The sequence below is a fragment of the Oncorhynchus gorbuscha genome, linkage group LG06, assembly GCF_021184085.1.
Source record: "Oncorhynchus gorbuscha isolate QuinsamMale2020 ecotype Even-year linkage group LG06, OgorEven_v1.0, whole genome shotgun sequence".
NCBI classification, from domain to species: domain Eukaryota; kingdom Metazoa; phylum Chordata; class Actinopteri; order Salmoniformes; family Salmonidae; genus Oncorhynchus; species Oncorhynchus gorbuscha.
Window position 1 is genome coordinate 73,572,278 of NC_060178.1, and position 24,821 is coordinate 73,597,098.

The 24,821-nt window shown below is 42.4% G+C and overlaps 1 protein-coding gene across 1 annotated transcript in view; it reads right to left on the reverse strand.

Annotated features, from left to right (window-relative positions):
- The window catches only part of LOC124038304 (attractin-like protein 1), a 354,502-nt gene that overhangs the window by 53,556 nt on the left and 276,125 nt on the right, over positions 1-24,821 (reverse strand). The gene's annotated exons all lie outside the window — the stretch shown is intronic.

Genomic DNA, 24,821 nt, shown 5'->3' on the forward strand with positions numbered 1-24,821 from the left:
ACATCACAAGAAAACTGGGGAGAAAACTTCCATCCACCCAGTCTGCCTCCCCTAGTGTGGCCCAGCTCTTGGCTCAGAAAGCTGAGGTCTTCAGGGAGCTTGTTGTGGTCGACACCCAAGTCAGAGTACCAGAGCGCCGTCTCGGTAGACGGATTCATTAGCCACTGCAGATAGATATTTAAAAACAATTTGTCTACCCGGCCACAAAGGCTGCTGCAAATTTCCATTGTAATCAGAGCTGAGGGGACAAAGAGGCTATTCTGCAGCCCCTCTCATCCACAGACAACAAATTAATCATCTCTCTAATGCTTCATGAAAGCCAAACATTTTTTTGATTCTTAATTCGAGAGGTGGAGTATATCTTTCATTTTTTCCCCCCTCACTATTAATGGGTATGATTAATGTGTTTTCTGAGACCTCAGATGTGCTTCAGTGTCGGCTGAGGAGGCGAGAGAGGCTCCCATGCTCCATAACGGTAGAAAGGCCATTATTTCAGAATGTTTGCTCCAAATTCACTATTGATTTTTACTTCTTTCAGAACACACAGATATTGATTACAAGCTGAGGGGAAACAAATAAACACCTATCATTAAGAAATAAGAAAAAGTCTTAATAGAGAAGAATAGATATCCTGATGAGGAAAGAATTGGTGAGCTCATGCGTAGTCATACACCTGTACCGGTAAACACAACACAGCCCCAAAACAAAATGTGGAAACTAACACCACATTTGTTTATTCCTCTCATGAGTTTGCTGATTATATGCTGCACAGGCATCGCAAGGTGGAAACAAAATGACTACATGCCAAGTCATGTAGAAATGCAGCCCCATAAACTGTATATTTGTCCTCACTCGAGAGGATTCTTTCCTAAAAACTGTTAATTTATTCGGTAAAGAAAATGTATACCATAGCCGTCGAGGGTTTTCTAATAGTCTCATGGGCTATACCCTAAAAAGCAATTCAGCGTAAACACAAAAGAGCCACACTAAACTCACTGTCGATGGAGGGGATAAGAATGGATGGAGAAAGCCCCCCCAAAAATTGACTCACACTCACACTGTTCTCTCTCTCACACTCACAGTTAGTCCTTGGTGATCACACCAACAGCAATAACTTTTTTTCTTCTTTTGCAGGCTTTGTACAAAATAATACAATGCAGTACAACAGGATCTTTCTAAGCTCGTTATTAGCTAGCTATAACTGGCATGTTCATGTGTCTCCGGCCATGATAAACTGAAGTAATGACCTCATGGCCTGAGTGGTTTTAACCAATCATAGCGCAGAATGATACGACAGTATAATGCAACCAATTACAATTCAGTATGTTGACACATATTAATATTCAGTGTCAATTCGCTGAATGACGACTGCTGGTTTCCAGTAGCCATGCTCCTGGATTCTAACTGACTCTGCATCGTTCAGTGGTGCCAGTGGTCTAGCTGACCTGACGTAGTATCGTTTTTGCTGTTGTTGTCTCTGTGCACGTTTTGCATGCATTTCCATGTAGCTGACGACCTCCGGTCACAGCTGCTGGTTGGTGCTGGGAAGGTTTGAGCGAAGCCCGCGGCTCATCAACAGCTGGGCTGGTGATTTGAAGTTGTCAACTGGAGTGTTGCGGTATTCAACAAAACTGATGTAGGAGTCTCTCTTGTCTGCTTTTGCTTTGTCCATGAGTGTCTGCACATATTTTTCAGCAAGGCCATTACTTTAAAGGTAATGTGGGCTTGTGGTGACATGTGTGAACTCCCATGCTTTTGTGAAAGATTCAAACTCCTTTGATTTGTAACAGGGGCCATTGTCAGATATTAAAGTCTCTACAATGCCATGCCTGGCAAAGGCTGCTTTCAGCTTGTGGATCACAGCTGCAGATGTGGTGCGGTGAAGCTTGTTGACTTCGAAGTATCTGCTGTAGCAGTCCACTGTTATGATGTAATCCTCGTTGTTCCAGGTGAACAGATCGGTTGCCACGCCCTGCCAGGGTCGGTCTGAGATACAGTGAGGTAACATTGATTCTTTAATGTTTGAGGGGAGTCGTTCAAGACCGGTGGGGCATTTACCAACAATGTCCTCTTTTTGTTTGCACATTCGTGGCCAAAATAAAATATCCAATGCTCTCTGTTTGCACTTTTCTATACCCATGTGTCCAGTAGGGATCTTAAGTCAAAATCTTGTCTCTGAGACTGGTAGGAATGATGATTTTCTCTCCTTTGAAAATGATTCCGTCGATCTGTGATAGTTTATCACAATGGTTCCAGAACTATGAGATGCTCGGAGGGCATTTTGTCCTCTCCTCAGGCCATCCATCCTGTATGACGTTCCTCAGCTATGTGAGTTGTGTGTCATTTTCTGTTTCTGCTTGGCTCTCCTTCAGTTTTGTCTCACAAACTAGTAAGTTGCTGTCTGCGACAGGGATGTCTTAGCCTGGACGGTGAGTGATTGTGAAGTTGTATTTTTGTAGTTGAAGGATCATTATCTGTAGCCTTGGTTTCCTCACGATTGACTCAAGGGGCTTGTGGTCGGATTCCTCTATGACTTGTGGTCCATAGACGTACTGATGGAAACGTTTACATCTAAACAGAATGGCGTACAGCTCCTTTTTGATTTGAGCGTAGTTGATTTCACAGTCTGTCTGAGATTTGGAAGTGTAGCCTATGGGCTTTCCTTCTTGCAGTAGCACTGCACCTATTCCATACTTCGAGTCATCAACTTGGAGTCTGAGCTATTTGTTGGGGTCGTAGTAGGCAATGATTGGTCCTGGTTCTCGTTATCAAGCATTTAACTTTCTGGAAAGCAATGTCGTGTTGCTTGTCCCAGAGGAACTCACTGGACTGCTTTAGCAGCTGACACAGCAGTACATTAGCATTGGAGAGGCTGGGTGCGAACTTGGCTAAGTAGTTGCCCATGCCAACCATTGTTTCCAGCTCTGCGCGGTTCTAAGTGGCTCGATTTCCTTCATGGCTAAGATCTTCTGTGGAACTCTCTTGATTCCATTCACTGTGAGAAGATGTCCGAAGTAGCTGACCTCTGAAGCTCCGACTGTACTGTTCTCCAGATAGAGCCAGACTCCTCTCTCGCGGGACATTTGCAGCATTGCATGGAGGTTTCTGTCGTGTTCCTCTTTGGTTTGACCATAGACAAGGATGTCATCCACAATTTCCACAACTCCGTCGAGGCCTTCGTACACCTCGTTGATCTTTCGCTGAAACTCATTTTGGGCTGAGATAATTCCAAAAGACAGGCGACGAAACCTGTAGTGTCCAAACGGTGTGTTCAACATTGTGAGCTTAAATTACTCTTCTGTGAGCTTGATTGTCCAGTAGCACTGAAGTAGCGTGCTCCCACTAGCTTGTCTGTGATGCCATCTAGCGTCGGTAAGGGGTAATGGGGGCATTTGATAGCCTTGTTCAAGTCTCTTGTGTCGAGACGTACTCTGAGCTTACCTGTGCGTGGTTTCTCCACCACCACAAATGTGTTTACCCAATCTGTTGGCTCTGTATCCTTGTGACGATATCAGATTGCTCCATGCTCTCCTACTCTTTCTTCAGACAGGCACGGAGAGCAAGGGGAATCTTTCTATGTAGGTAGAACACAGGGGTTGTGTCAAAATGAATGGTATATTCTCCTGGGAATAGTCCTATTCCTGTAAAAACATCAGCACTGCAGGTGCTTGAGTGTCAAAAATGTAAAAGTCCAACATGTCACTTTCTTTGTATTTACATTTGAAAGTGTGCATGTGCCTTTTACTGGGAGCTGTTCACCACTATAACCAGTCAGTCTCCGTGTGGTCGGCTGTAGCTCACACGCAGATGTCAAGCTGCGGCACTTATTCAGAGGAATAATGTTTACTTGTGCAACAGTGTATAGTTTGAACTTTAGCTATGTGCCTTGTGCTCCTATCTCAATGTCAACAAAGTCTTGCTCTGTCTCTGATATGACTTTTCTGTGTTACTGAATCAATAAGCAGTTCATCAGCATCTTCACTCACTGTGTGTACTGTTTTCCCACGGTAAGCTCTGCACAATTTAGCAAAGTGATTACATTTAGTACATTGTTAGCCTTTAGCTGGGCCATTCTCTGTTCGCCATGCACTTTTTATCCACAATATCCACGTTTTGGGGCGTTTTGGGGTCTGTGTCTCTGTTTTTTCACAAGCAGACGCAGCTCAGTCACAAACTGTTCAAACAATTTGCTAGCTTCATGTACTTTTTAATGGAATTTGTACCTAGCGAAAACGTATTGGTCTTTAGCAAAACATATGATTCAAAACAATCATAGTATGTTTTCAGTACATTTGATTCAGCCTCGGTAAGTGTCCATGTGTTGTAAATATCTCTCTTTTTCACCGATACACAGGAGCAGTTAGCTGCACTTTTCCTCTTCTCCTCTTTCCCTCAGAGGACATGTGAACATTAGCTCCACATGCAATTTGAACTTACGCCATGCATCGGGTAAATTTATAGACCCCCCGTCCATTCGAGGTGAAGGAACAGTAAAATCCATCTTTTAGTGCTTTTACTCTGACACCATGTCTTACTTTGCACGCTTTGTATTAAAAAAAAATCTAATTCAGTACGACAGGATCTTTCTAAACGAAGCTCTCTACTAGCTAGCTATAAATGCCATGTTCATGTACAGTTGAAGGCGGAAGTTAATATACACCTTAGCCAAAAAAACATTTAAACTCAGTTTTACACAATTCCTGACATTTAATCCTTGTAAAAATGCCCTGTTTTAGGTCAGTTAGGATCAGTACTTCATTTTAAGAATGTGAAATGTCAGAATAATAGTAGAGATTATTTATTTCAGCTTTCATTTATTTCATCCCATTCCCAGTGGGTGAGAAGTTTACATACACTCAATAAGTATTTGGTAGCATTGCCTTTAAATTGTTTAACTTGGGTAAAATGTTACGGGTAGCATTCCACAAGTTTCCCACAATTAGTTGGGTGAATTTTGGCCCATTCCTCCTGACAGAGCTGGTGTAACTGAGTCAGGATGTAGGCCTCCTTGCTCGCACATGCTTTTTCAGTTCTGCCCACACATTTTCTATAGGATTGAGGTCAGGGCTTTGTGATGGCCACTCCAATACCTTGACTTTGTTGTCCTTAAGCCATTTTGAAACAACTTTGAAAGTATGCTTGGGGTCATTGTCCATTTGGAAGACCCATTTGCGAGCAAGCCTTAATTTCCTGACTGATGTCTTGAAATGTTGCTTCAATATATACACATAATTTATTTTTTGTGAAATGCACCAGTCCCTCCTGCAGCAAAGCACCCCCACAACATGATGCTGCCACCCCCGTGCTTCACGGATGGAAGGGTTTTCTTCGGCTTGCAAATCTCCCCCTTTTTCCTCCAAATATAACGATGGTCAAACAGTTCTATTTTCGTTTCATCATACCAGAGGACATTTCTCCAAAAAGTATGTGCAGTTGCAAACTGTAGTCTTGCTTTTTATGGCGGGTTTGGAGCAGTGGTATTTTCCTTGCTGAGCGGCCTTTCAGGTTATGTCGACATAGGACTCGTTTTACTGTGGATATAGATACTTTTGTACATGTTTCCTCCAGCATCTTCACAAGGTCCTTTGCTGTTGATCTGGGATTGATTTGCACTTTTCTCCTTCCTGAGCGGTATGACAGCTGCGTGGTCCCATGGTGTTTATACTTGCAAACTAGTGTTTGAATAGATGAGTGTGGTAGCTTCAGGTGTTTGTAAATTGCTCCCAAGCATGAACCAGACTTGTGGAGGTCTAGACATTTTTTTCTGAGGTCTTGGCTGATTTATTTAGATTTTCCCATGATGTCAAGCAAAGAGGCACTGAGTTTGAAGGTAGGCCTTGAAATACATCCACAGGTACACCTCCAATTGACTCAAATGATGTCAATTAGATGTCAGAAGCTTCTTCTAAAGCCATGACTTAGCCATCAACTTAGTGCATGTAAACTTCTGACTGGAATTGTGATACAGTGAAATAATCTGACTGTAAACTATTGTTGGAAAAATTACTTGTGTCATGCACAAAGTAGACGTCCTAACCGACTTGCTAAAACTATAGTTTGTTAACAAGAAATCTGTGGATTGGTTGAAAAACCTAAGTGTATGTAAACTTTCGACTTCAACTGTATCTCGTAATCTGGCCACATCAAGAACAGCACAGTAATCAATAGGGCCTTGATAAGAGATTGCAAATCCAAGAAGGCTTGAATGAAAGTGTGTTTGTCTACCCTACTTCAGAGCATTGGCCTCAGCCTCAGCCTTCAAATCTCCTCACAAATGAGAGAATGGCATTTCAGTCTGTGAAGTGTTATTCAAGCCAGCAATTGTGACAAGGTTTTCATGCCAAATGTGTTTGGATTTAATGAAGACCAAGGGGATTCAATCAAATGGAGGACAATAAAGTTAGTACAGTCCGAGTGATAAAGGAAATATGATATGCCATGCATGCTCAATGAACAGTTTTTGACAAGCAGCCCTAGTGTCAAAAGGGCCCTTTAATCTGATTATTCAACCAATGTGGTCTATTTGGATAACAGCACCACATAATCTGCATAACCAAAATCTCCCACGTTGTGTCTCAAAGGTTACATGAGTGACGCACGAGCACCACTTCCTGTGTTTACTGCTCTTCTTGAGAGCTCAGAACAGTTGACGTCAATCGTTATACCCACCATATCTGTCATAACCCTGCCTGCACGCATAGACCCATTAGTTCCACCTTGTTGACATGGCCCTGCTGTAAGCACACAACAGCAGCTAGCGCAAGCTAATGGACTGATTAATGCAGGACTTAGAAGCAATCAAACAATAACCCCTGATCCACAGGACTATTGTGCTCCATCTGCTAATAGCAGTTCCACCGTAGGCTGATTGCATGTGATGACCGTACAGGCAATAAAATGGAGATGGAGGTCTACTCAGGAACAGATTCATATGCATCAATGGTTGAACACATCAGGCTTACGCTGGATCGAGCGGCACTGAGTATCATTGAAAGATACACAGAGATACACATATAACCATCCAAGTAGAGTTTGGCAATAACGTTGTACTGGATGAAATAACTTTGGCAATCCATGGGTTAGGGTTAGGTGATATTAGGCATCATGCAATGGGAACTCACTAGAACAGCTAAAGCAGTCCTTTTGACTGATCATGAATTTATTTATTTTATTACTCTGCCATTTTTAAAGTCATGCCCTGCTCCATCCTTTCATTTTCCTAGATAAAAACACACTACCGTGGTTAGAATCGTGATATCAAAAACAGAACTGGAGTTATAACCAGTTTTATGAGAGCATGTCATTATTTGAATGGTTTTCCCACGTTGCCCCTCCTTCTCCCGACTGTAGGGCATAATTATATAATCACCAACTGTGAATGAAGAACAGGGCGGGACATTCGATTGTATTGGCATATTCTGATTATTAATCTCAAAGTGATTTGTACCCTATATTAGTGCACCAAATCCAAGCAGTCTTATCAGTCTACCCTTGTCTATAGTATAATTTACAGTGGCAAGAAGACGAAGAGGAATGGATGCACATGCTGCATTAGCGCTGCTACAAGATCTGAATGAAAACTACTTAGATGGTGGGGAATAAAAAATAAATAAATCATGACATCTCTGATGATTATTCTTCTGATTATGAGCCTCAGCCTGAACCTACCCCTCCGAGGCCTAAGCACAAAAAAGTCAGAACAGTATGTACTGAGCAGGTGCCCACACCACCACCAAATGAAACGGTGGGGACGGTACTGTTTTGGGAAAAACTACAACGGGCAGCAGGTGAGCGCGTGTCGGAGAATGTGGTGATGAGGCTTGTGGGACCTTACGCTGGCAAGTGGAGAAATGTCAGCGTGGACAATTTCTTCACTTCATTGTCATTGGCGAACAAGTTGCTAGCAAATAAAACAAGCCTAGTAGGTACCATGAACAAAGCGATATGTGAGCTCGCTCTGCGCAAAATAAGGCAATTGCACAGCCGTTGTACTCCACAACGGTGCTGAAGAATGACAAGACAAAACTCACACTATACCAATGCAAGGCCAGATGGAACCTTTCTGTCATGAGCATCATGCACCCAACAGTTGCCAGTGACTGAGACACAATAAAGAGAAAACCAGATACTATTACACACTACAACCAAAGGTACTGTATGTCAATATTACATAATACGCATTACCATTTATAGATACATTTATAACATGCATTATCCTCTTCTGTATAACACGTGTAATTTCTTCCTGTGGGAAAATAATCCTAATATTTTCTATTCTATTCTATTCTTTTCCATAGGTTGGAGTGGATGTTTTGGTTACTCTGTAACAGGAGGCACCCGCAACTGGCATGTTGCTGTGTTCTAAAACATGCTTGACTTGGCTTTTTCGGTAAAGTTTTTTTGAAATCTGACACAGCGGTTGCATTAACCTCTAGCGACGAGCAATCCCGTATCCGGGAGCCTAATCATAGCCTCAAGCTCATTACCATAACGCAACGTTTCCTATTCATGAAAATCGCAAATTAAATGAAATAAATATATTCAAACACAAGCTTAGCCTTTTGTTAACAACACTGTCATCTCAGATTTTCAAAATATGCTTTTCAACCAAAGCTACAAAAGCATTTGTGTAAGAGTATTGATAGCCTAGCATAGCATTAAGCCTAGCATTCAGCAGGCAACATTTTCACAAAAACAAGAAAAGCATTCAAATAAAATAATTTACCTTTGAAGAACTTTGGATGTTTTCAATGACGAGACTCTCAGTTAGATAGCAAATGTTATTTTTTTCCAAAAATATTATTTGTGTAGACGAAATAGCTCCGTTTTGTTCATCACGTTTGGCTAAGAAAAAGACCGGAAAATGTAGTCACTTACAACGGCAAACTTTCTTCAAAATTAGCTCCATAATATTGACAGAAACATGGCAAACTTTGTTTAGAATCAACCCTCAAGGTGTTTTTCACATATCTATTCGATAATCTATCAGTGATGGCAGTTGGCTTCTCATCAGAAGCAAACGGAAGAATACTGCAGCTGGAGATTACGCAATAATTGTGACGGAGGACACCAAGCGACCACCTGGTAGATGTAGTCTCTCATGGTCAATCTTCCAATGATATGCCTACAAATACGTCACAATGCTGTCGACACCTTGGGGAAGCGACAGAAAGCCTAAGCTCATTCGTGGCCCATTCACAGCCATATAAGGAGTCATTGGCATGAGGCGGTTTCAAAAAATGCAGCACTTCCTGATTGAATTTTTATCTGTAACATCAGTTCGGTGGCACTCACAGACAATATCTTTGCAGTTTTGGAAACGAGTGTTTTGTTTCCAAAACTGTAAATTATATCCATAGTCGAGCATCCTTTCGTGACAAAATATCTTGTTTAAAACGGGAACGTTTTTCACCCAAAAATTAAAATAGCGCCCCCTATATCCAAGAAGTTAAGGAGAAGTTTATCTGAAGTTCCATGCATAACACTTGTATTTTCAGCAACATTTATGATGAGTATTTCTGTACATTGATTTACATTTACATTTAAGTCATTTAGCAGACGCTCTTATCGATGTGGCTCTCTGCAAAATCACGGTATGTTTTGGAAGCAAAACATTACTGAATGTAACGCGCCAATGTAAACTGAGATTTTTGGATATAAATATGAACTTAATCGAACAAAACATACATGTATTGTGTAACATTAAGTCCTATGAGTGTCATCTGATGAAGAATATCAAAGGTTAGTGATTCATTTTATCTCTATTTCTGCTTTCTGTGACTCGGTACTGACCTAACATAATTATTTGGTGTGCTTTCATCGTAAAGCCTTTTTGAAATCGGACACTGTGGCTGGATTTACAACAAGTTTATCTTTAAAATGGTGTAAAATACTTGTATGTTTTAAATTTGGCGCCCTGCAATTTCACTGGCTGTTGGCGAGGTGGGACGCTACCGTCCCACATATCCCAGAGAGGTTAACACCTTCATGAACACAAGACAATGACGATTTTAGGGACAGCATATATGAAATATATTAATTACATTGCTAGAATTTTGCAGTCAGAATGGGGGCCCCTCGAGTCCCAGAGGTTCTACTGTTTATAGGTTTATCTACGACGTCGTCCCCACAGTGACTGTAAATACATATCCTAACCGAAAGCCATGGATTACCAGCAACATCCACACAGAGCTAAATGCTAGAGCTGCCGCTTTCAAGAGCTGGATACTAATCCGGACGCTTATAAGAAATCCAGCTACGGCCTCCAACGAACTATCAAACAAGGAAAGCGTCAATACAGGACTAAGATCGAATCCTACTGCACCGGCTCTGACACTCATCGGATGTGGCTTGGCATGCAAACTATCACGGATTACAAAAGGAAACCCAGCCAGGAGTTGCCCAGTCTATGCTTGCTTTGAGGCAAGCAGCACTGAACAATGCATGAGAGCACCGTTCAGTGCTGATCATGTGTGATCATGCTCCCGGTAGCCGATGCAATGCTTTGAAAGGCTGGTCATGGCTCACATCAACACCATCATCCATGACACCCTGGACACACTGTGACACCCTGGACACACTCCAATTCACATACCGACTCAGCAGATCCAAAGATGATGCAATCTCTATTGCACATCACACTTTCCCACCTGGACAAGAGGAACACCTAGGTGAGAATGCTGTTCATTGACTACAGCTCATCACTACGCTAAAGACACTGGGATTAAACACTTCCCTCTCTAATTGGATCCTGCATTTCCAGATGGGCCACCCCCAGATGGTGAGAATAGGCAACAACACATCCGCCATGCTGACCTTCAACACAGCTTAGTCCCCTCCACAACTCCAACACCATCACTAAGTTTGCAGACAACATGACGTGGTAGGCCTGATCACTGACAACAATGAGACATCCTATAGGAAGGTGCCAGTGTGGTGCCAGTACAACAACTTCTCGCTCAACATTAGCAAGACAAAGGAGCTGATCGTGGACTACAGGAAAAGGAGAGCCAAGCATGCCCCTATTCACATTGAAGGACATGTTGTGGAGCGGTATCGAGAGCTTCAAGTTCCCCAGTGTCCACATCACTAAGAACCTATCATGATCCAAAAACATCAACACAGTCGTGAAGAGGGCACAACAACACCTCTTCCCTCTCAGGTGGCTGAAAAGATTTAGCATAGGCCATCAGATCCCCCAGACGTTCTACAGCTGCACCATTGAGATCATATTGACTAGCTCCATCACTGCTTGGTATAGTAACTCCTTGGCATCCGACCGCAAGGCTGAAAAGATTTAGCATAGGCCTTCTTTATCCCCCCAAAATGATACAGCTGCACCATTGAGAGCATCTTGACTGGCTGCATCACCGCTTGGTATGGCAACTCCTTGGCATCCGACCGCAAGGTGCTACAGAGGGTAGTGCGTACGGCGCAGTACACCAATGGGGCCAAGTTCCCTGCCATCCAGGACCTCTATACCAGGCGGTGTCAGAGGAAGGCCCTACAAATTGTCAAAATAATCCAGCCACCCAAGTCATAGACTGTTCTCTCTGCTAACTCACGGCAAGCGGAACCGGAGCACCAAGTCTGGGACCAAAAGGCTCCTGAACAGCTTTTACCCACAAGCCATAAGACTGCTGAACAGTTAAGGAAATGGCTACCTGGACTATTTGCATTGACCCTCTTTTTTTCCCACGAACTCTCTTGAACTCTATGCACACTCACTGGACTCTACCCACACACTCACACATACTACACTGACACTCCAACACACACATACACACACACTACATATGCTCACACACACACACACACACACACACACACACACACACACACACACACACACACACACACACACACACACACACACACACACACACACACACACACACACACACACACACACACACACACACACACACACACACACACACACGCTGCACTCTTCTGTAGCTCACACATGGCGCTTGTACGCCAGGGTAGTGGGTTCGACCCACCACCCACACATGCACACATGACTGTACACACACGCTGCTGCATATATTATATTATATATTACTCTGTTTATTAACTATCATGATTGCCTAATCACTATTACCCCTACTCTACCTACATGTACATATTACCCCCAATCACCTCAACTAACTTGTTCCCACAGCTAGGTGATTATTTACCAGTACTCTTTGCATATAGCCTTATTATTGTTATTTTATTGTGGTAGGTATTTACGATTTTGTGCTAATTTTCAAACTTTTTTAAAATCTGCATGGTTGGGAAAGTGTTCATAAGTAAGCATTTCATGGTAAAGTCTACACCTGTTGTATTCGGCGTATGTGACAAATACAATTTTATTTTATTTGACGTGTGAGTCAATGTCAACCTGCCCAGCCTCACTACACAATGACAGAGCCTATTGACTTTTCCTCTTATCACAAAGACAGTGTCAATTGCACAGCCATTAGCAGAATGACATGTTGTTGTCCTTGTGCTAATAGGTGATTCTGTTTGACACTTGCTGCATTGTCAGAACAGTCCACATATTCCATTTTATCACTCTCTCTACATCCGCTAACAACGGAACAGCAGTACATCTGGTACCCAGCTCAGGCCGGCGGTGTAAATCAGATCTGTTCTGTCCTGTTCTCGCCTCAAACACAAAGCCAAGCGTTATGAAAATAATCTATCCAATGTTTCAGACTTAATGTGACCGTTTGATGGGTCAGCTAAATCGGAGACAGCCGGAGAAGAGACAGGCTAACCATTACACTCCGGAGGAGGAGTGAGGCAAGGGAGGGATATGTGAAGAAATGCAGAGGGTATGGGGGATGGATGGGTCGGCTCGTCTTACACGTCTCACTGATCCTCTCAGAGCCTCTCCCTGGCTGACTTGTAGGTTGACTGTAGAGGAGCTTGTAAAGCAGGGGTGAACACTGTGCAGGTCCTCCAGAGAAGGCAGTGGACTGAAGGCGTTATTTTTGGACGTTTCATGTGAGCCCTTTATGGGGCTTGGATCTGGGAGGCATTTTAGAGTAAAGGAGGAAACGTGTTTGAAATGCAGTACTGTGACAGGCTAGCGTAGCATAATATGACACGGCAGGCTTACCACAGTTAGATGGAAGGCCTGTGAACTGGTGACTGAAATATTGAGGGAAATAATTAATTCCGTCCAAAAGGGTAACACTAAGTACATTTAACAGAAAAGATTCCACATCGGCCAAGAACAAACTCTGCATTGTTCGTTCTTACAGTATTTCTCCCTTTGAAAGAAGAAGCTCAACAGAGGAGCTTACAACTCAAAGTTTACGCTGGGACAAGCAACATTTCTCCAACAAGGAAAAACGTCCCCACCTGCTGTTTCCAACTAAACAAACTGCTATGGGGTGAGTGAGAGAGAGAGACAGAGCAGTACGATAGGTTTCTACCAGAAACTGAAAGCAGAATACCATCCAGGAAGATTTTTCACTGCTGAATTGTCCCCATTTCCCACCAGTACACAGTGTATGGCGAGCTTAGATTGATATAATATAATGGCGCCAGAAGGGATGGCTGCCGATTTACGGGCTCCTAACCAAATATACTAATTATTTATTTATTTTTGCATTTTTTGTAACTCATTTTGTACATATTGTTACTGCTACCATCTCTTATGACCAAAAAGAGCACATGAGAACAGGGATTATTCACAAAGGGACAAAGATTTTTTATTTAATGAGTCTGATGCAAAGGATATATTGACAAGGCCCAAATCCCCGTCATCAGCATGAAGAAAAGATGGAGAAAAAGGGGGAGGAGGGCGGGGTGCCATGTAAGAATTAGCTGACGAGTAGCTAAACCACTACTTCCCTCCATACTATTGGCCAATGCGCAATCATTGGAAAACAAACTAGACGATCTAAGATTAAGACTATCCTACCAGCGGGAGAGTAAAAACTGTAAAATCTTATGTTTCACCGAGACGTAGGTGAACAAAGACACAGATAATATAGAGCTGTCTGGCGTCTGGTAAGACGAGGGACGGGGGTGTGTGTCTATTTGTCAATAACTGCTGGTGCGCAATGTCAAATATTAAAGAAGTCTCAAGGTTCTGCTCGCCTGAGATAGTATGGTCTACACTTATCATGAGGTATTCTATCTACCAAGAGAGTTCTCATCTATCTATCGAACTATTATTCGTAGCCGTCTATTTACCACCACAAACCGATGCTGGCACTAAGACCACACTCAATGAGCTGTATAAGGTGTCATGACATTGTATTGATTAATGTGACGACTGCTATTTATCAAATCATTAACTGTTTATAATTACGTGATTAAATGATTCAGGTAATCATTAACTCAGTAACCTGGGGCACCATGGGAAAGTTTGTTTTTATTGAGTTTCCATTTCCCAAATTAACTCAAGAATATCAGAATATCAATTTTACAACAGTCACTAATGAATTAATTTCCTCTACAGTCTCAACCTGAACGTCTCATAATCTGGGAATCTGCACAAACCCGAGTCCCACTAAATGAGGCCGTACCACACCAATTGAGTTGATGATTTATTTACTAACAAGCTAAAATGATAATATAAGATACACATACAAAAACACACAGTCTAGGCCATTGATTAGAACAGTATGACACATATGACACAAAATGGGGATTTAAAAAGAGAGAAAAAGAAAGAGTGCACAAGAGAAAAGCACACATGGATACATTTGTAAACTATGCTTAGTTTAGCCCTAACACCTTGCCCCGAACTGCCGCTCTTATGGTTCAGAATATAATGATGTAATTACTTGTCGAAGATCTCCGATGGGGTGTCTTCGTGGACCGGGTTCAACTTCTCCTCTGATGACGGCACATCTTTGGTTACCGGGTGTAACTCTCTGATTGTCCACATTATGACAGTGTCCTTTCTCTTAGTGGTCTGTTTCCTCGCCCTTATTCTGAATGGGGTCTTCTGAGTACAGTCAGCCATGTAGCCAATGACGGACTGGCCAGCTGGAGCATTGGGAGTTTTGACAATTGGGTCTGATGCAACACAAAATATAAATAACCCCAGCCCCCGCTTAAATAAAAATAACCACGTGCTATGTGTCCGACTGGCCCAGGCGAGTGGGCTGCTGGCCCACTGCCACTGTGGTTGGGTATTAAATCTGTCAGCCTCTCTCTCCCAGCCAATTACTTTTGGTCCAGTCCATTCTAACTTCACCTGGGACCCGCCCCTTTCCCATTGTTGTTAAGTGGTGACATTTGAATAAATATTGGAGTGGAGCAAGATGGACAAACAAAAAGACAACAAACATAAAGATGGTGCTGAAGAGCTCAGAGGGAAGAGGTTGAAGTCCCTTGAGGCTGATGCAGCCAAATTGTTTTAAATAACAAATTATTAATTTGGCGCCGTTAGCAGTCAATCATCTCAGCCTAGCGAGCCTGAAGGCACTGGCAGCAGAGAGGAGAGAGAGCAGCCCATTGAGCCCAGTGATTCTAGTTCAACTGTTAGTCAAGGTTTTGCAGCTGAAGCAGTAAGATAGAAGACAATAGGGATAAGATAAGCAATGTTTGGGTTTGGCTAGCTGGCTATTTAGCTATATCGTGCCTTTTGTTGAAACAAGCGCTCGTCAATGTCACTTTTCGTGAACCGACCAATCACAGCCTGGATGGGGCGGGACATTAAAAAAAGGTTGACATGCTACAGCAAACTTTCGAAATGTTGAACTCATTGTTATGCATGAATGGTTATGATTATTGATAAGTTAGTACTTAGCATTTAACAAATTAGAGACTAACCACCAATGTAGATTATTTTTCTTCCACAAGGATTTAATGACGGAACAAAACTTACACAAATTATAAATGTTGGTTGTGTATTTCTTAAAACTTCTGTATTGTCCAATTGGAATTAATATTATACTAGTGGTATATAGTATACTATTATATGAAAGTATATATATATACTAACATTACATAATGAATATATTAACATTATACTAACATTATACTATTATAGTAACATTATACTTTTTATTTAATGTTATAATAAATTAATATATTAATTTATACTAATTACTCATCCAGGTTGAGAATAGTGCATCTGCAGTGGACAGATGTAGAATGTGCCAGAGCCAGGATGCCACTGTCAACCCATTTGCTTTTATATTAAGAGGCCAAAGTCAGGGGACCTAGATATGTTTTTTAGTTTCCACCCCCAACAAAAGTGAAAAGTCTGTGGTGCAGAAGGTTTTCTTTTGTGATGGGACCAACAGGAAGTGGCTATCATACAGTGAAGACAACCATGCTTTATTCTGCTTCACTTGTATTGCATTTCAAAGCCTACAGAGAACAGCCCATTCATGAATGGAATGGCAGACTGAAACATGGACATGGATTGGAGGAGCATTATGCATAGAGGTTATGCTGAGGCCTACTTGCTAAGGTCCTCCAAAGGTCATTTTTAGAGCCTGGTCATCGGCATTCAGATGTCTGCTCATTGAGAGCAAGTGCGCAGAAGAAGGCAAGTGCTAGAGCGCATTATAGATGTTGTTAAAGTCATAAGCAAGAGAGGTCTGAGCGACAGAGGCATGCAGTCTGAAGCAGCTTATACGCTAGATGACAGCAGCATTGACCATGGCAACGTTTTAGAGATGATCATTCTGCTGGGAAAGCACAACCTGTGTATGAAAGAATATCTCACTGCCTGCATAGAGAAAAGCAAAAATAACTGCATGAGTCTGGGTCAAGAGGGGGCAGAGCCTCTCTAATTACTCTATTATCAACACGATTACCACCATCCAACACACAATGCAGGCCACCATAGCAAGTGAACTCCAGGAACCTGGTATGTTTTAGGTTCAGATTTCCACTACGCAGGACATTACAACACAAGACCAAAGCTCTGTCATAGTCAGATATGTGACGAACGTCATCCATGAGGCTTGTGGCTGTGGTGAAATGCGAGGCATCCACCGGACAATACTTCCTCCAGGTACGGAGTGAAGTACTGGAAAACATGAAGCTTGACATCAGCAAGTGCATTGGCATTTCCACTGATGGAGCCTCCAGTAAGGCCAGAATAAAGGTTTCTCTGCCCTGCTCTCTGCAATGTCCACCAATCAAGTGCATGTGTGGTGCTATGCACACATTGTGAACATTGTTTTGGCAGACACAACAGAGAGTATCTTGGCAAGTGGGTCACTTTTTTCTCTCATTAACAACATAGCTGTGTTCTTCTGTGAATCCTACCAGAGGATGAACATTTTGGGAAAAGGAGAGCAAGGACCTAAGACACAGAAGTCTTGCTCCAATTGGAGAGACAAGCTGGTGGGCTAAAGACAGTGCCTTAAAAAAGGTTTTTGGGGGCACAGGTCAAGGCACAAGGATACATTGAGGGGTTGCTGAAGTATGAAACAATACTTACAGCTCAGACATTACTCAGAAAATTTCAGGTCACATCACCAGTCTCAAAATATCTTCAAACAAGTGGAATGGACATTCTGTCTGCGCATCGTATGTTTGTGTCTATAGAGGAGCAGCTGAAAGGAATGGCAAGAGATTTTGAAAGAAATCAAGGCAGCTGCAGACACATTTGTTCAGTGGGCCAACAGGAAGTTGCAGGAATGGGATGAGGAAACAGAGCTGGAGTTAGAGACCACTCAGCCAACAAAAAGGGCTCGAAAGAAGAAAACTATGGCACAAGATGAATATTTTACTGGGGCAGAGAGTGCATACGGGATTGGTGTCCATAATCAAATTCTGGATACAGTTATAGATAGCCTCCATCTGCGATTTCTGAGTAATGGCACTTTGTATGCCGACATGGCTCTTCTGGACCCTAAAAATGTAGTCAGCTACCATCCAGTGCCAGTGACCTTCCACAGACAGCCCTTCAAGAACTAAGCAAATGTTTGATCAAATTTGACAGCAGAGCAACGGTAGCCAATTTACAGAGTGAGCTCATGAGTCTGGCAGAACAGTGGACTAGGTTAAAACAATCGGGATTTGAAGAACAAACACCCAGGACTATGGAGGATCATGAACCTGAAGGAAATGAAGATGAGGTGGAGATGGTGACTGTCCAGTGTGTTGCTACCGTATTCTTAGTCAGTACAACCTATTGACCGACGCATACCACATCCTGGGCCTTGCTTACAAGTTTCTATTTACCCTGTCAGTAATCCAGGTAGCTTGTGAGTGGAGCTTCTCTACTCTGAAATTCATCAAGAGTAGGCTCAGGAGCACTCTATCTCAACAGCACCTGGAGGCTTTTATGCTCATGGCTACTGAGCGAGATGTTTTAACGAACCTGGACAGTTACCTGGTTATAGATGGCATTGCTGAGAGAAGTGAGCTGCTGCAGAAATTGCTAATCTGAGGTAGGAAATATGTATATTTTTATATCATTCTATGGTTTGGCTACTCACCGGTCTTTTCACCAACACATGTCTTCCTGTATTATTTATTTTACTGGTCAAATGGTTACAGAGATTCTTGCCACCTTGCTGCCAGTGCCATTGTGCCAATATGTGCTCCTTCCAGCCAGCCTCCTCCTAAGAGCAACACATTCCCCTTGTTCTATTTTACATCGATTTTACTAAAGTTATTGTTATAAATATTGTTCAGTAATCTTGTTAACATAAAGTGTGGCGTGGGTTCTGTGGGTGGTGGTGTATCGCTGAGGGGGTGGTGGGCCGGTCAGAGTCAAAAAGTCCTGGGACATTTTTCATTCCCAGTCCGTCCCTACATGTAGCTCAGGGCTCCAGTATAGGAATGAAAGCAGTTCAGACACACGATTCCTTTGAGTGTGGTAACCGGGTGGTCCTGCTTGAATTCACCCCCTTAGACATAGCTCATCCATAGCATAGATTGTTAAAAGGTTCCTTTGTCTTCTTCAACCTCGTGTTGCGTTTTGGGGTTGCGACTAACTCTGACCTTGGCTGTAGCACGTGGTCACTGAGTCTGCTTTGTAAATTCATAATTCACATGTTTTATACCTTTGGGTCAGAAAGGGGCGTTTCCGTCTCTATGACAAGTTCTTTTTAAAAATAATAACACTTAACTCTCACATTAGGGGGGTGAGTGGGAATAAAACATGATAGGCTGAACAGTGCTAAATAAACAATAACATTTCTGGCCTGTATTTGGCCACATAGGCGGCTGACGCAGCAGTTCTGGATTCTTAGACAGGGCGCTTGCTTGCCAAGAACAGTTCGGCATATTTTGGGGTGTAAAACATACGTGTTGATCCCTAGCCAGTCACCTTGGACCGGGCTGGGAAGAGCAATCCATATCGGATGCTGGCCGCCCTGCATTAATTGTACAGCTCATCATACTCTTTCCGTTGGTTCCTTACCTCTAAAGTAAGATCTGGGTAGAAAGACATCCTTGCTCCTTTGTAGTTAAGGGGGAACTGTTGACTTGACAGCTTGTGGATGAGATCCCAGGTATAAAGGGTAGTGCAGCTGTGCGATGAATGGCCTTGGTAGTGCTCCCTTGGCTGGCATTGTTGCTTGTAATCTATGTGCTCGGCCGATCAGGAAGGGCGTTTTGTGTTACATCCCCAGCAGTGCCGGTATCAGTTCCGATACAAATTCAGTGGGTCTCCATTTCTCAGAATGCGATTTGAGCATTTCCAGTCAAGCTTTCAGGGCTTTGTTGTCATTTTGCACTGTTTCTCAATGTCCTGTAGCCTGGCCTCGTGATCGATTGTCATCTGCTCGACCTCATGCACCCTGCCCTTGATTGCCTTCACAGTTTCTGTCAAAGTCCCAATACTCTTTGAGATATGAGCCAACCTTGTGTCCACCTTCATGAGTTTATAGTGGCCAGTAGGTCACTCTGAGTGGGTTCTGTAAGGAGCTCTTGGGAGCTAGCATCTTCAGCTAACTACTTGTGGGTCAGCGATGTTGGCATTGGTCTGTTGTCTGTCTCGTCCAAATTATCTTGTTTAGCGCCGCCTATTTTGGTGCCTTTTCCTCGTCAGACAATGTCTGAAATTATAGGTTGTGAGAGATTAAGAGCAATATGAATTTGTTTAACAATTGAGCAGAGTTCTAACAATCCATATATTCCATAGCATGCTCTCTAGCACCCCCCCACCATGTCTTCCTTTCAACATGCAACAAAGCTTTCATTTGACACCCAATTTGACATGCTCTTATGAAGTTCACATGCTGGTGCTCATGGGTAATTTTATATGGAAAGGATCATAGCTATGAAGCCTCTCTCACACAATGTTGGTGTTTAAACCACCACATCCACATCGCCACCCGGCAAATGAAATCTACAATTCTTGTTTAATACATTTTGGGTTACTACATGATTCCATATGTGTTATTTCATAGTTTTGATGTCTTCACTACTATTGTACAATGTAGAAAATAGCACAAATACAAATCTTTTGAATGAGTGGGTGTGTCCAAACCTTTGACTGGTACTGTATGTACAATTAATAATTGACAATGATGGAAGGTGTGTGAGTGTGTAAATGTGTGTTTTTGTTGGTGCTTTCATGTATTTCTACGTGTAGCTCCAGATGTAGGTTTATTCCATCTGTGTTCTCCCCTTGTTCTCTCTCTGATGAGATCATTGGCTTTGTGGGTGCTGATAAAACACACAAGTAAAAGGCTCCAAACACAGCCCATTTCTCCCAGGTGTCATAAATATTCTTTATCTCCTCGCTGCTCCTTTCATTACCCTCCGCCCCAGCACATTAAATCCCCAAGATTGGAAAATAAATACAGCGCATTAAAACATTAGATATGAAAATTGATTCATTTCTCCCCTTTAAATAGCATTATGAAAACCCCCGGCGCCATATATCACTCTGGGATGGAAGGCGAGATGTGTCCGGGCGTCTTACAGATGCTCGTTCCTGTAGGCTCATCAGCTTTACGACGCTACGTGGATGTTATGGATCTGGTAGGTACGTGATTGATGCTGATGAGTTACCTCTTGTTTTATTCTGTGGCCCAGTCATTTGGAGCACCGTGATTAGATTTAGAGGAGGGGGAGGGGGGGTGATCTACCTCCGAGATGGGTAGTTCACTGGTTATGGTTATTATAGGCTCAAGACTGGGGTCTTTTCCCCTTAGAATAAAACTGGTTGTCTTTGTGCGTATGTCGTTCAACTCTTGACAACGCTTGTGTGGCGTGCTACTAGGGTGCACCCCCCTATCTTCCTGTTGTCACAGGAAGGCCAAAAAGATCATCAAGGACATCAACCACCCGAGCCACTGCCTGTTCACCCCGCTATCATCCAGAAAGCGAGGACAGTACAGGTGCATCAACGCTGGGACCGAGAGGCCATCTGACTGTTAAACAACCATCACTATCACATTAGAGGCTGCTGCCTATAAGCATAGACTAGGAATTACTGGCCAATTTAAGGAATGTTTACATATCTGGCATTACTCAGCGCATTTGTATATACTGTATTCTATACTATTCTACGGTATCTTAGTCACTTAATGTTTACATATCTGGCATTACTCATCTCATATGTATATACAACTGGAAGATGACATACACCTTATCCAAGTACATTTAAACTCATTTTTTACAATTCCTGCCATTTAATCCTAGTAAAAAGTCCCCGTCTTAGGTCAGTTAGGATCACCACTTCGTTTTAAGAATGTGAAATGCCAGAATAATAGTAGAGAGAATCATCTATTTCAGATTTGATTTAATTCATCACATTCCTAGTGGCTCAGAAGTTTACATACAGCCAATTAGTATTTGGTAGCATTACCTTTAAATTGTTTAAATTGGGTCAAACTTTACGGGTAGCCTTCCACAAGCTTCCCACAATAAGTTCGGTGAAGTTTGGCCCATTCCTCCTGACAGAGCGGGTGTAACTGAGTCAGATTTGTAGGCCTCCTTGCTCACACACACTTTTTCAATTCCGCCCACAAATTTTCTATGGGATTGAGGTCAGGGCTTTGTGATGGCCACTCCAATACCTTAACTTTATTGTCCTGAAGCCATTTTTCCACTACTTTGGAAGTATGCTTGGGGTCAATGTCCATTTGGAAGACCCATTTGCGACCAAGTTTTAACTTCCTGACTGATGTCTTGAGATGTTGCTTCAGTATATCCACGTAATTTTCCTACCTCATGATGCCATCTATTTTGTGAAGTGCACCAGTCCATCCTGCAGCAAACCACCCCTCAACATGATGCTGCCATCCCTGTGCATCACATTTGGGATGGTGTTCTTTGGCTTGCAAGTCTCCCCCATTTTCCTCAAAACATAGTGATGGTCATTATGGCCAAACAGTTCTATTTTTGTTTCATAATCTTTGTCTCCATGTGCAGTTGCAAACCGTAATCTGTCTTTTTTAAGGCTGGATTGGAGCAGTGTCTTCTTCCTTGCTGAGCTGCCTTTCAGGTTATGTCGATATAGGACTCGTTTTTACTGTGGATATAGATATTTTTGTACCAGTTTTCTCCAGCATCTTCATAAGGTCCTTTGCTGTTGTTCTGGGATTAATTTGCACTTTTCGCACCAAAGTACGTTCATCTCTAGGAGATAAAACGCGTCTCCTTCCTGAGCGGTATGATGACTGCGTGGTCCCATGGCGTTTATATTTGCGTACTATTGTTTGTACAGATTAACGTGGTAGCTTCAGGCATTTGGAAATTGCTCCTAAGGATGAACCAGACTTGTGGAGGTCTACAATTTTTGGCTGATTTCTTTTGATTTTCCCATGTCAAGCAAAGAGGCACTGAGTTTGAAGGTAGGCCTTGATATACATCTACAGGTACACCTCCAATTGACTCAAATCATGTCAATTAGCCTATCAGAAGCTCTTAAAGCCATGACATAATTTTCTGGAATTTTCCAAGCTGTTTAAAGGCACGGTCAACTTAGTTTGTAAACTTCTGACCCACCAGAATTGTGATACAGTGAATTACAAGTGAAATAATTTTACTGTAAACAATTGTTGGAAAACTGACTTGCGTCATGCACAAAGTAGATGTCCTAACCGACTTGCCAAAACTATAGTTTGTTATCAAGACATTTGTGGAGTGGTTGAAAAACACATTTTAATGACTCCAACCTAAGTGTATGTAAACTTCCGACTTCAACTGTACTGTTTCTATACTATTCTACTATATCTTAGCCCGTTCCGCTCTGACAATGCTCGTCCATATGTATATAGTCTTAATTCATTCCTACTTGGATTTGTGTGTATTAGGTATATGTTGTGTAATTTGTTAGATATTACTTGTTAGATATTACTGCACTGTCGTAGCTAGAAGCACAAGCATTCCGCTACACCTGCAATAACATCTGCTAATCACGTGTATGTGACCAATACAATTTGATTAGATTGTTTTTTACTGAGTAAGTGCAGGAACTCAACCCAGCTGTTTTATTCTGTGTGGTATTTGTGTACCACTTCCATTTCCATGCCGTTCACTCCAGTTCAGAGACAATGAACAGGATCTAGGTGTGGTGTTTGTGTGTGTGTGTGTAAGGGCTGTGGGTGTTTTAGTAAGCTACCTGTCAGGTCCAATCTGGTGTGGTCTAACAGGCCGGTTTTACAGCAGTCTGGGGACTAAAGAGCCCTCAGGTCACCGATGAATAATAACTGCTCCAGACATCCTTTATCAACGGCAGGGGAGGGTAGGGGAGAAATGATTGGAGCCCAGGACCTATTTTAATCACCTTTGGCCTCAGGCTACACACCTACGCAATGAATCTCTCCACTTTGATGTACCTGGATCACAGGGCAAGGCGTCTCCTCAATACTACAGACCCAGGCCAAGGCAAAATACCCAACACTGGATGTTCGATTTGGTTTGATTGTCTTCTGTTGATACCGCTATTGTCTGTCTTTATAATGACAAGCCACATTACTTACATTACTCGTTCATAGTCTCTACTTTAGATCGCTTGTCTTCCATAGACCACTCTGATGACATTAGGAAATAACTTATGTTTGTGCGGTTTTTCATTGCATACTTGTCTGATTTTCTGCAACCATTTAGAGACAATTTGCAGGCACATAGATGATGTTAAACCAATACATATGTTAGTAATTCATGCCTCCAATGACCGCTGTCTTGTTCATCTTAACCAGATGCCGGTTTTGAAACAAAAATGGTGTACTGTATTTCTCTGAGTAAATAACAGACGGTCGCTCGTTTGCCTGACTTTTACCAGATGTCAATAATTGCAGCTGGTTCTTTGAAGATTCTCAGGAAAGGGAATATCTTTGAAACACTCTTAAGTTCATCTCGCATGTTCTGAATAGCATAATTCAGAACAGTGTGTGAAATACAGTTTTACCAGCGCCTAGAAGCTGTGTGAAAAACCTCCACTTAGCGCACATTAGCTAACTGCTCCACTCATGGTCATTGAGAAAGGGCTTAAGCCACTGTGTTATCCATCTGTTCAGAGGACAGGTAAGGCAACATGTGCCAACCTCCTCACGTGTATGTCCATTAAATACAAACACAACACTGCATCCAGTCATTTTTTGATATGCTGTATGTACCCTTCCTGCAGCCCCGTTTCTAGTTTTTGGGACTTTAATCCAATTCCACGCTTTTCGCTGCTAGTAAAATGTCATCAGCATATCAAAATGCAGAGTAAACATTTGAAAAGCCCTCCTGTGCACCTTTTGCAAATGGCTTTGGCCAAAATACACCTGTACATAAAAACACAGGTCCAGAACTTGCTTTTACACAGTAACTGTGTAAATGATGTATGAAATCCGATTATGAATCCACTTATTTTCCCGCAAGTACACTGTTGTACACAATTTTCTTATTTACTATGCAATTATGCTAATTAGTCTCTGTGGAGCAACACCAGATGTTAC